At 40.8% G+C, this 13326-nt stretch overlaps 1 protein-coding gene across 1 annotated transcript in view; it reads left to right on the forward strand.

Annotated features, from left to right (window-relative positions):
- LOC111068680 overlaps positions 1-5399 on the forward strand; it is a 91540-nt gene extending 86141 nt beyond the window's left edge. Inside the window, exon 10 of the mRNA XM_041595457.1 lies at positions 1443-5399. The gene's annotated coding sequence lies outside the window, so the exon portion shown is untranslated. The remainder of the gene's footprint in view (positions 1-1442) is intronic.
- Positions 5400-13326: the final 7927 nt, after the last annotated feature.

Consider the following 13326-nt stretch of genomic DNA (forward strand, 5'->3'; position numbering starts at 1 on the left):
TATTTGGTTATGTTTTGTTTTATTTTTTCTGTACACCAAATAATATTCTCATGTACATAAATGTTGTTAGATGTCCTAGAGTTACAAAATTGACGTTAGCTGTGATGGAACCAGAAGAAGAAGAAGAATACTATATAATATATGTCTAATAATATAATATACAAAACTCTAAGGAAGAGTGAGTAAAACTCGAGGCAAGAGATTTTATTGCTCAAGAATCTACGTACAACTATTTTAAGCGTAAGCAGACTCAAACTTATATGAATGGGAGTGGCAGTTGGGAGTGTGGGTGTGGATGTGGATGTGGATGTAGATGTGTGAGTGTGGGTGTGGGTGCGTAGGAAGAACCTGAGAACCAATCGTGACAAAATTAATTCAACTTTGCCTCATATATGTATGTAGTTGGTGCTCTTTTCTGCTGTCGAAATGCAACAATATTCACGCTTCAAAGAAGAAATTCCACGAATAAAAGTGATGTGATATTCTTTAATTATATTTCAGCATAGCACACTTTTCAATGTCAAATGGAAATTAATCGGAAAACCCACGCACGATACAAAAAAGCGCACAGAATTGTGAAAAAGTGTGTGGTAATATTATTATTGCTTATTGAATGAAACGAGTATGCAGATTAAATGAACAGAACAGAGGAGGACACTTTCAGCAAATAAAATGTCGGCTCGGGTCGTCGTTTGACAGCAGAGCAGAAAAAATCGCTGTCATTGAAATGCAAATTAAATAGAATTTCGCTCAACTCGAAACAGGAGGAGATACATACCTACATACATACGTTCCCGTACATATGTGGATACTCGTAAAATGATTAAAGTTATGTGAAATGAAACTCTTTGGGAAGAAATAATATGTGTTGCCTATACATACATAGGTAGATCCGCCTTTGTTCGTATTTTAGCCAACTTTCTTCTTCTGTATTCTTCTGTATTGGGCAAGTTTTATTGGATGTTACGCCTGTCATCACAATATACTACTCCACTCTCTATGTATTATTAACAAATATTGTATGGATGTGTGTTTCTGTGTGTGTGTGTGCCAACTCTTTTCGAAGAGCAAGCACATTGACGATGCGAATGGGCAAAGTTTGCTAAGCGTTAACTTTTTTTTGTTGCTAACTGTTATTGCTTGAATTGCTTTTGGTTGTTGTTGTTTTCATTATGCCACATTGGACACAACAAAAAAACACACATACACACACACACACACACAGATTCAGAGATACAGACAAGCAAAGACAAAAAAAACAAGGATATAAACGCATGGGAATTGAAATTCGTTTATGGCAATTAAAATATCTGCTTTATTTCTCTTTCTCTCTCTTTCTTTCTCTTTCTCTTCCTCTATTTCTCTTACTGCTTATTGCTGCTGGCCATGTACACACGCACTCATATACACCCATAATCAACCACGCATACGCATACAAGCAGAAATTTGCATAAAAACAAAATGAAACGCGCAACGAGAAAATGCAACGCGATTCTGACAAATATAAAGACAGAAAACTACACAAAAAAAATACAGAAAAAAAATAAATATACATAGCTACTACCCAATGTCCATAAATATGCAATTATGGTCTAGAGTGTGGATGTATTTATGCAGCAGCAACCATAACTGCAACTGCAACATCGCCGGTCCAGTCAGAACAACAACAACAACAACAATAACAACAACAACAGCTATGAGCAAACTCAATTGGCTGCATAATTAGCACGGTGGCATTTAATGGGTTAGCCGCCCCTCCCCCAAACCCATAACCGTCATGCAAGCAGTTGGTGCTGCTGCGCTGCTTGACCATCTGATGGCCCCAGGCACAAGCAGTTTCGTTCAACTTTTGAAGAAAAGGCAAGGCAAATGTTTTAACCCATGTTCAGCATGTAAGTACTCCCCTACCCCAACCCTTTCCCAAGAATTTACCCATTGAAAATTGATCGATGTACATGTCTATGGCATACCAAACGAAAGCTTTATACAATGAAAACTAAAACTAAAACTAAAATCTTAATCTTAATGATTAAAAGACGAAGAAAGTATATTGAGAAAATTGAATGACAGATAAACTATATTTATACGAAGGAGAAAACAAAAGAAAAACACAGGAACTAGCAAAGAGAAAATATATATATAAATGAATTTCGACATAATTGAAACTTAATTGAAACCATTTTGACTTTCTACTTAAAATACAATACAAAAAAGAAAATGTAAATGTGAACTTTGTGCTGTCTAAATCAAAATAACGATAACAAAAACAAAAAACCCCCTAGAGGAGGAGGACACAGTGTTCCCTCGAGCATATTGTTGAATTTATTCCATTTGGTTGTTGTCTTTGCATAGTGGGTATGTACGTATTTCCATTACCAAATTAGAGGGATCAGATTAGGGGATGGATGGCGATGATGAATGAATGAATAATGTCTTCTAGCTTGTCAGTATACATATACTAAAAGAAATACATATGTACATGCATTTGTCTGCATAAATCTTTGTGTATAGGTTCCAGTCTGTATAGCCATGCGTGAGTCGATGTGTGTGTGTGTGTGTGTGAGAGAGAGTATTCGAAGCTGAAAGCAAATCAAATAAAAACAAATCTTTGAATCAGAAATTGGACCACAACAGCGATGTAAAGTAACAATGCAGCAGTGCATAAGGCAAACAGCAACTAAAACTACAACCAAAAAGGAGTAGCATTAGCCGATATCCATATATCCATGTAGACGTGTATGCATACATACAATACGAACGAGTATTTATCAAGTGAATTGGTGTGTAAGTGTAATTTTTTGTAGCTAGATTTAAGTAACACAAACACACACAAGAGCAACAACAAACAAACGAAAAAGAAGGAAACTATTAGAAATAGAAGAGGAAAAGTATTTGAAATTAAGTCTCAATGTACGTACGAGCATATAGTACGAGTATATGTACAATATAGTGTGGAAATGGAAAGGGTTTTTCATTTGCTTGCAGTTCGCAGTTAAACCTACTAAGGGATCCTTCTCTATATTAAATCTAAACTCAAAGTAATTGTTGCATTTTAAAACCCCCTATATTTACAATACATATAGCTGTGTACTTAGCTGTAGTCTTCCAGGAGTAAACTAAACAGCAACTTAAACTGAAACTGATCCAGACACAGACACAGAACCGGAACAGACACCGATGAACTCTATTCCACGTAGATAAAAAACCTGTAGCAAAATTGTACCTTAGCTGAAACACCTCGAAAGCTTTCCAAACTAAAACTAAAACTAAATTGAACAAAGACCTTAAGAAATGAAAAACCAACCGGAATACAAATTGTAAAACAATAAACAATGTCCAAAATACAACAACAACAAAAACAACAAAAAAGCGAAAAGCTCTTTAACAATAAATGTTGCTGTCGAAATCAAAGCGTTCAATATCATAATGGGATATGTGTACTGTACACATGTATGTACGAAAAATGATATTATTTTTAGATAAATGTTATCAATGGAGTCTTAAGCAAACCTTTAGCAACCTGTAATAGCAAACTCAACCCAAACCCAAATTGGAATCCTGGTCTCTCACTGAAAAAAACACTCCCATGGTTATTCAAATAATGTCCTTCAACCATTGGTTTCCTACTACATATGTACATACATATATGTAAGCTAATAGCGGGATCCGATCTGATCTGATCCCCGCCATCCACGACAATATAGAACCCGACAAAATGAAACCTATACGCAATACGATACTCACCCACGTACCCAGTACCCAGTAACCACGTTCAAAATCCGTACCCACCCCAGAACGAAGCCCCGTCTAAGCCCAGCCCAATTTCGATTTCAAGCTCAAGGCCACCAATCTTGAGATCTTGTGTTCCTGAGACACATGCCCACAATTCTCAGTTGATGGCAAAATCAGTCTCTCTCAACACAGTTCTCTCTCTTTTTCACTCTCTCTCGATATCTCTCTATCTACCTAGCTCTCAATCTTTTTCTGCGTTAGTCTATGTGTGAATTAGCAATAAAATCTTAAATTCAAAATCTACTTCAAAACAAAAAATAATGTGTCAAATTTTCAACAACCACAAAAAAAAATTGAAAAGAAAAATGGCAAACAAAAGAAGAAATAAATAAAAAATAATGAGAGAAACAATTGGAGGATTGCCAACCAAGTTGCAAGTATTTTCCAGGCCTAAGCCTTAAAAGTGTAAACCAAGAAACTTGAATTAGATGAATTGTAAAAGAGATAGAAAGAAATATGTAAACGTTATTGTATAGAGAAAAGCTCCTCGGAGGGCGCGTGTGTCTTTTTTTCCTAATTTATAAGCTGTTAAAATCAAATTTTACTAAACCAAATTAAGTATTGAACAAAGCCAAGAAAGTCATTGAAATGGGAAATAAACGAAAACGTAGAGGAATAACATGTATGTGTGTACCAAATACAAAAAATACAAAACCAAACAAAAACCAACAAATCTCGTTTTAGAGAAAATACTTGAATTTTCAGTTGTTGCTGTAAAAACTGTGTTTGTACATTTACATCTATATCTATATCTACATCTACATCTACATATATGTATGTGTATGTATGTATGTATATTGTATTAAAAAAACAAAAACAGAGAAAGTACATGTCATACAATAGCATAGGCCTAAGAAAAAATTTAAAATTAGCGATAAACGAACATTTCAACCCCACAGCTCTGCCTTGTCCAAGAGTGGGGCCAGAGTGCTGCTCAGCTCCAGAAACTATGGACAGACACCGAGACCGACGCCGAGCCCAGTGCGAGGAGAGAAGTATATCAAAATCCGAATTGTTATCAAACGAGCAAAAGCAAGAGCAAAACGTTTTTAGCAAACGAGAGTCAAACCAAAATGAGAATTTAATATTTATGAATTGATCGGTGCAAGAGTCTTCGTTCGCTGCCCAAGGTAATCTTCAAAGAACCTAACCAGTGGAAGCCGATGCTAGAGTCAGGCCAGAGAGACTTTCACTGAGTTTGACCAGGAGCGAAGCGAAACAATTGCGTTAAAAATAAACACGTTATAAACACAATTACAAATTGAAAATTGAAAATTGATAATTACGAGTATATGCACATACATATATACCCAACATATGTATGTACTAGTTGTAAACATAGCTGATCTTTTTGGTGTAAATTTTAAATGAGAAAACCAAACAAAACGAACAAACAAAAAACTTTCCATGCAATAAAAAACAAACAAACTAAATGTTTCAAAACTAAAAAAAAGAAAAACGAAAACCAAAAAAAAATTGTTTAAATGCAAACTGCATGAACCAAAAAATACTACGGACAAAACTTAATTAAATGAAAACAAATATTTTTTTTGTGAAGTTAAAATATGTATAAAGAAAATAAAAACCAAAAGAATTATACAAAAAACCATTAAAACTGCAATTATATTTCTTTTGAGCTGAGAGGGAACACTTTGCGGGCTACAATACCCCTATATTATAGCTGTATTTGTTGCAATCTGGTCAGTGGCAAAATAGCCCCCATTAAGGGCGCATAAGCAGCGCTTCACCGAGATAGCCACTGCAGCCACAGCAGCCACAGCAGCCACCACATTGAATGCATTAATGATTACCTCACGGACTGGCGCACCCTACACTGCGCCCCAGCCAGCGCTACCGCCACGATGTTTATGCTCCATAATACGCCTATGATTACTGCCAATGAGGCTGTTATTACAGGGCTGCGGACACGGCAAAAGGATTTGCCGAACTTTGCAAGTTCAGAGTGGCAAAATATGTGTGTGTCTGGCATTCAGAGAGCAGCAGAGCGGCAAATGGATTGCAGAGCATATTTTGTTGGCTGATCACTCTCAAACGAGCTGACCAATCTGTGGACGGGGGCGTGTGGCTGTGGGCGTAGATCAAGACCTAAATGGGGCCTTGACCAGCCACGTCCTGCAATTATAATGCGGTTACGTTCAAAGCACGCACACAAGCAGGGTCAGAGTCTACAAAGAGAGAGAGAGAGAGGGCGAAGGAAAAAGGGCCGACAAGGAAACTCACTTAATTGTTACACAAAAAAAAAAAACACCAGGCGAAGTCAGGGCCAGAGCACGCACATGAGAAGGAGAAGCGGGAGGAACCGCAGGAGGAGGCACAGGCACAGGCATACGGGTAATCGTTAATTAAATCACGTTGTAACGGAAATGAAGTTATTGACAGGCATAAGTGCCTGCTGGAACAGGTCTGCTGCACATGCCCAGGCCCAGGCCCAGGCCCATGCCCATGCCATGGGTGAGGTCCCTCCCTGTGTGTCCTGTGTGCGGCGAGGTCTAATTGCCAAACATGTGTATCGCTTTCATGTTCCATTAAAGAGTTACTCTACCCCTTGCCCCACTCATCACCCAACTCATCACCACTCAGCATTTCATGGACAAATGCAACTTTTCATTATTTTTTATGCCAGAATGCCAGACAGTGGACACAATCCAGCAATCCAGCAATCCAGAAGGCCACACAGAATGTCCGCAAATGCCGTATGGCCAGCCGCACATGTACATGCGCTCAGGTGGCAAGAGAGGGAATGCAGACAGGCAGTCTGGCAGTCTGGACCCTGGAGCCGAGAGCCTGGAAGCTGTTGCTCCCACAGCCTGTTCCCTGGAATGACGGTCAGCAGCGCGTCCCGTCTCTTGTGCCAAATGATGAGTGTCTGGATGGGGTATTCGTATTCTACGATTCCTTGAACTTCCTTGCAGTGAGCGGTACACCCAGGTCTTGCTCCACAAATCTAAGACCAACTGCAGCCATCTATGAATGAGCTAAGGCCCTCATTCAGATCTGATCTGATCTGGTCTGCAGCGATTAGGAGCTAGTTTCCAAGCTCGTTGTACAACACCAGCAAGTGCTCAAGTGCTCTGCAGCAAAGATTACAAATAAGTTAGCACAACATCAGCATTAAATTCAGTGAAGACTTATCCCAGCCCCACTGCGCTCTTCGCTCTGGGCTCCTCTCTCGCTCTTTCATGGGCATTCTTGACAGTTATCGATTGTCGGGGATTGCCCTAGACCAGTTTTCGAGTTGAGTTAACAGTAAAACCATTTATGCCTTTGTTATGTCATCAGCTGCTGCCGCTCCAACGCAGCCGCCCACAATCCATTTTTGGGGCCAAACTGCGCATAAATATTTACGGGATTATCCCAACTGTTGGCGCAGACATTGACAACGATTAAAGTGAATGGCTGGTATGGAAAGTCGAATGCCGCCAGCAGGCAAAGCCAATCGAAGCAAGCCAAAGGCAGAGTCAGGCAGCGCCATGGACCATGGACTGTGGAGCATAGTCCCAGGTGCCCACGACTCCAGCGTGTTGGCCGATGGCAATTCGAAAGCGTTCAATTACTTGTAAGTATTTTCCGCATACCTCAAGGCGTAAAGTTAGCCATAAAACGATTGCACTAACCAATAATGAAAGTGCTGACTGGGGAACGGAGCAGAGCACATGCCACAGGGCTTGGATGGTTCAGCCATTTGTACGCAGAAATACTCATATTCCATTCTTCCATTCCAGTCCCACTCTTGGCCGACTAGCTCTCACTCATCATTATTTCCATCTTGTCGTACATATTTATTCACAGACAAGAGCAACCCATAATCGCATTCAGTGACCATTGCCCGGCAATGATTTACCGAAAGTTTTTATGTCTTCATGTGTTGGCAGGAAATCAGAGTCCGTCGACAGATGAGAATGTCTCTATCTGTCGCCCCTTTTCTGGGGGCCATTAACAATGCTCTATTCCGTCGAGCTGTTGTAATAAATACTGACATTATGGGAGGCCAGCACACGCACACACTGGCGACAACAGGCGACAACAGGAACAGGAACACGAACTATGGCAAGGGCCATAAACCGAAGCACATTAATGCCACAAAATTCCGACATAAATGTGACACAAATGTCACACACACTTATTGATTTCAGTTCCATTCGCATCTACATCCACATCCACATCCCCGTCACCGACCTACTGCAGGCGAGGCAGCTGACAAGAGCCAAAGGACGATAGACAGTCGTGGTGGTGGGGCGGGGGTGCGGGTAAGGCGTTGAAGTTGAGCAAACCACTTACATCTCGAGTCAACTTAAGGCCAAAGTCAAAGCCAAAATTGAAAGGCCGTAACCGAAAACCGAAAACCGAAAAACCAAAACTGTAATCAAACACTTTTCGTCCTGTAGGGTGGGGGGGAACGCCGAAGGAGCTCAATAGGAAGAGGATGGGGATGGGAATGGGAATGGGATGGGTCAGACCACAAACACATTGTCCAAGGTGGGCCCATGTATCCGAGTGTCCCGTATATATGTGTGTGTGTGGCGAGATTGCAATTTACACGGTCCTTTGTGCGGAGTAATTCTTTGAGAACGGAATCTCTTAGCCTGCAAATTGGAAATGGCAAATCGGAATCAGAATCAGAATCGGAATTAGAATCTTAATCTCAATTGATTTCAAAGGCACCCACAAAATGAACTAGATTTCTTCCTGTCGAACTTCTACACTTGCTACATCAAAGTAAACATAATCTTGGGTCTTCCAAGAGCTTTAGCATTTAAATAACACACACTTAAATCCAAATTAAATATTATATACGAGACGCACGTATTCTAGCACTCAGAGAAAACGAATGGAAACTATTGAAGCTTACCTCTTGGAATGTGCTTGAATATTTTATGCAAAAATTTTGACATAACTCTTGTTCTCCTAAGAGGTTATTGTTGGTTTTGCCCTTGCCTTTTCCTTTTTTTCCGCTCCCATTTTACCTTTTATTTCGCCCCCTGATGAATAAAGTCGCTGGCCCCTGGGGTCCCTATGCAACCCACAAATGGGTCTGGCAGTATTTTCTCTTACTTTTTCTTTGTGTTCCTTTTCCTCTTAGCTTAAGCGGAAACTTTCCTTTCTGCACTCCCTTTTTTTTTTTTGCTCTTTATACTTTCTGTTTTAATCACTTAATAAAAAGCGCGCTGAACATCATCAACAGCAAATTCCTTTCGGTCTTTCTACTTGGCATTCTCCGGTCTTTTGTTTATCCCCGGCGACAGCAGCCAGAAGGGGGCGTGGCACAGTGCCCAATGTACTGTGGAGGGGCGAGGCGAGGCGAGGGGAGGCAGTGGTGCAGAAGCAGTAAAAGATGGCAACGCTCACCAACAATTAAGTCGCATTTGTAGTAAACTTTTGGATTAAGAAAATATGTTAAGACTTTTGTTAAACTTGTCCGGTTGCACGAAAGTTTCTGTACACCCCATCCCACATCCTTATTCCGTGCCCCACAGACACACCCTCCCCCTGTACCCTTATCCAGGCAGCTAATTTGTTAGCTTTACAGTTGCAGCTCTCCTCAGCTTTCGCGCCTCACACTGCCTTTTGGGTCTGCCCTTAATAAAGTTTTACATACGAATTAAGCGGAGAGCACACACACACACGGCACACGGCACACGACACACACACAGTCAGAGGCCCACTTGCTGGGCATTGAGTCAACATTTATGACATTTCTTGTGGGAACTTTTCAATTGCATTTCAAGTTGGTCTATGCCGCGTGGCATTGTCTGCTGCCACCTCCATAACGACACCCCCATAAATATCTGTGGCCCATATAATTTATCCCATCCCCCTTGACCTTTACCATAGCTCATTTCTGATTTTTTGCTGCTCCTTTCGTCCCTAAAGCTGGTTTTGTTTTACTTTTTCCCCTCAACTTTTTATGATTATTAAAATTCCAGTGCGTTTGTATGTTTTTCGTTGGGGACTAAACTCTTTAGCTACTCTCTGCTGACTTTGTTTTTTTATTACCCAAAAGGAAAATTCCATTGAGTTCCGTTCCACAGAGGAAGGGAAATGCGCAGAGGGAGCATGCAAAGGAAGGGACCGGGGAGAAACGAAACTGTTGGCTTCCAAATTTCATATTTTTTGCAAATTAGATTATGTGGCAGGGCAACGACTTAACTGATGGCTGGCTTGATGCGATCACCATCATCCACATTCATCTGCATTCATTCGCATTCACATTCGAATGCAGACTCGAGAGTGCTTATGTACAATGAACGGGGGTCAATGTACCCAGCAGTCGAACAAAGGGATACAAAATCCACAGATTTCGGTTTGATTGGGTTTGTCTGCAGTCTTGCCCAAACTATTTTAACCGTTGCGAATTTCCATTTAATGAATGATTTCGAATGGGTCTACGATATGTACGAAATGTCTGTATGTATAGGATGACTGAAATTTTATTTGATTTATGTATCCATAATGCCCTACACCCACACATGCATTACGCATACGTTAAGCACTTTGACATATCCATAGCCACACCCACACCTATACACGTTATGCACATGCCCAGCACTCACCCTTGCACCTACATACATATGTACTCGTATCTATAAGAAATAAGATAAACATATGAGAGGATACCCCAAAACCTGCATAAACAAAGCATGAGTCGTCCAAGCCGAAATCAACAGGAAGTCCCATGCAACCCAAAGCTCTGGAATGCAATCGAACGTCGCTGACCAATCCGTTATCAGCTCGCTCCCACACTCCATCATATGACCAATCCCCAGAATCGTTCCCACACTCCAATAGAAGGGAGAACTCTTGTAAACAAGTGAGTTCCCAAGATGAAAGCCGATACCGATCGCATCTCCCTAACCTCCCACAGATAGGCCAACGCATCGCTTTTTAAAACCTACTTTCGAACCCTGGAATTCTAATTGTACATATGTAGTTTTAAAGATACTAAATTCGAGGTACGTAGCACGTACATAGGTAAGGTTAGGTTAAGGCGGTTGTCGGGATCGCTAGGAACCCGGAAATTTTTCCCACTACCAGTATCTTCCTGGCCATGTCCCCGGCTTTTTGTAATTGAGCCGGAATGACCTGGTCGGGTCCAGGCGATTTGAAGGATTTAAAACTGTTTACTGCCCAGCTAATGTTCCGTTTTGTGAGGATGTGCGCCATGTATACGCAGGAAAATGGATATCGAGTTGGATATGCAGGGAGTCCTCACTATAGTTAGTCCACGTACCATCCATTCTCTTGAGGTATCCCACCGAGGGGGTAGTTCTTGAAAGGATCTTACGTAGCCATGCGGCTTCCGACGTCTCCTCAATGTCGGAGCAGAATTGTTGCCAAGAGGCCCTTTTGCTCTCCTAGTTTCTTTCTTGTATAGGGCAAGACTGCTTTTGTAGTTAGCCCAGTGTTCCTCCTCGCTGCTGCTTTTGGCTCTGTTGAAGAGTCCCGCAATTTCTTCGTTGGATATCTATTTGTTTCGACCACCAGGGGGTTTCTTTTTCCCTCTAGGTTTGGTTAAGGGGCATGCTGCCGTGAAGGCCTTGTTGCATGCTTCCGTGAAACTGTCTACTTGACGATTAAGATCCTCTTGAGTGTCCGGGCATTTTGGTGCTAAGGGGGGGAGAAGTTCCTCAATTTTTGTTACCCCGACTACAAATAGCCAGGTTGGAGTTTAGGATGAAGCTGAAAAGTGACTCCCCCATTGGGTGTGGTTAGCTTTCGCATCGCAGCCTATTGTGAAGACTGTGGCCGACGTCTCGCTGTCGCTGGCTATCTTGCGAACGAGGTCACTGGCAGGATCAGTCTCAGTGTGTCCCCTGTAGCTCCAGGCTAGCCGCTCCCCACCGCCAGAGGACGCACACTGCACGAGGAGGAGTGTGTAAGAGAGAGAAAGGGAGAATGAGTAAGCACGTGGAAGGTGAGCCACTGAAAATTAAATTGATCATTCTGGCTATAACAATGATCCGATCTAAACCAGAGTTGGCAATCTGTTTTTTGTGTTTTTTCGTTTCTTCGAAATTGTGAATGCTGGGGAATTCAGAATTTTCGTCTTCTGTGAGGACCCCAGAGGGCTTTGCAAAACTTTGAAACATGTTTGATTCAGTGTGATGTTACAGGAGTCTGCACAAATTTGGTTTCCCCAGCTCTTATACGAGTCTCGGCTCGTAGTCTCTGGGAACTAGGCGTCAAACAAGACGGGCAGACAGACAGAATGAAATGGCTATATTGACTCGGCTATTGATGCTGATCAAGATAATGCTAATATACACTGTATGGGGTCGGAACGGTTCCTTCTGTGCGTTACAGACATCCACTACGACCAAAAAACTAATACATATACATATGCCTAAACTCTTCGAGTACCGGGTATAAAAAACAGAAAAGGTTTTTATATTCCATAATTGCAGAATTAGAATCAATATTTCATATATTTAATATATGTATATAAAATTAGCTAATAAATTACCATGCAAATGGAAATACAATTTATCAGACATTGAAAATTTTACATTATAATTTTGACTTTTTGTCGCACGAGCGTATTGTAATGGAAATGCCCATATGCAGTTAAATTTAATTCGAAAGTGCGAGAAGCGAGAGCCTCTCTTTTCTCTTGCCCGTCTTCCACGTCGTATGTACACATCTATTCAGTTCTGAAGTCTGTATAGTATACAGGCGTCGTTCTCTCTGTCTCTTTGGAATACCCACCCAAAAGCGTACACTTACAACATTACATAATCGACCTGAAACTTCCTGTCTTCTATTTGGATTATACAGTCGAAGTTCGTTAATTAGAACCACCTCGTTTCTGGGGTGGTTCCAATTTCTGAGAATTTATAATATCAGGACATTTTTTTTTTGACAGAAAATGATAAATCATTATTAAAAATATATTTTTTTAATACAAACCAGTTTTAATTTAATTTATAATAACGTATTCACACATTAAAATTCATAGAAAAACATTTAAACTATTTTAAATTTTTTTTATTTAAATTTCTTTTTGTCGTTCGGTCTTCAACTGACATAACTTTCCACAAGCGTATCAAAATACACATGCATAGGTCGATTTTATACACCACGAATAAGTCGGGGATTCCCATTTTTATTTTTACTTCCACCCAAAAGGCCAAACTGTGTGGGCCAAAAATTCTTCCAGTAATTAGAACAACAGATTCTAATTTCAGAGTCACCAATGCAAGGCCGATTCTAATTTCTGCACAATTTATAATTTCCGAACTTCGACTGTACCTATCATCCGGCCCCACCATCTTTGCCATTTTAAGAGCACAAAAATGCATTCCATATCTGCTAATTGGGCAAAATCCCATTAACAATGGTCAACAGTACAGTTGGGGGCCATCAAAAGCAATGCACCCATGACATCTCTCTCTCTCTGTCTCTCTCTGTCTCTATCGGTCCCTCGCTCTTTACCTTAATTTTCTGGCTCTACTTATCCTTCTGCATCGCTTTGGTTGCACGAATATCTTTGTCAGCTACAATATTGAAATACCAAAA

Source organism: Drosophila obscura, unplaced genomic scaffold (assembly GCF_018151105.1).
Source record: "Drosophila obscura isolate BZ-5 IFL unplaced genomic scaffold, ASM1815110v1 contig_73, whole genome shotgun sequence".
Taxonomy (NCBI): Eukaryota; Metazoa; Arthropoda; class Insecta; order Diptera; family Drosophilidae; genus Drosophila; species Drosophila obscura.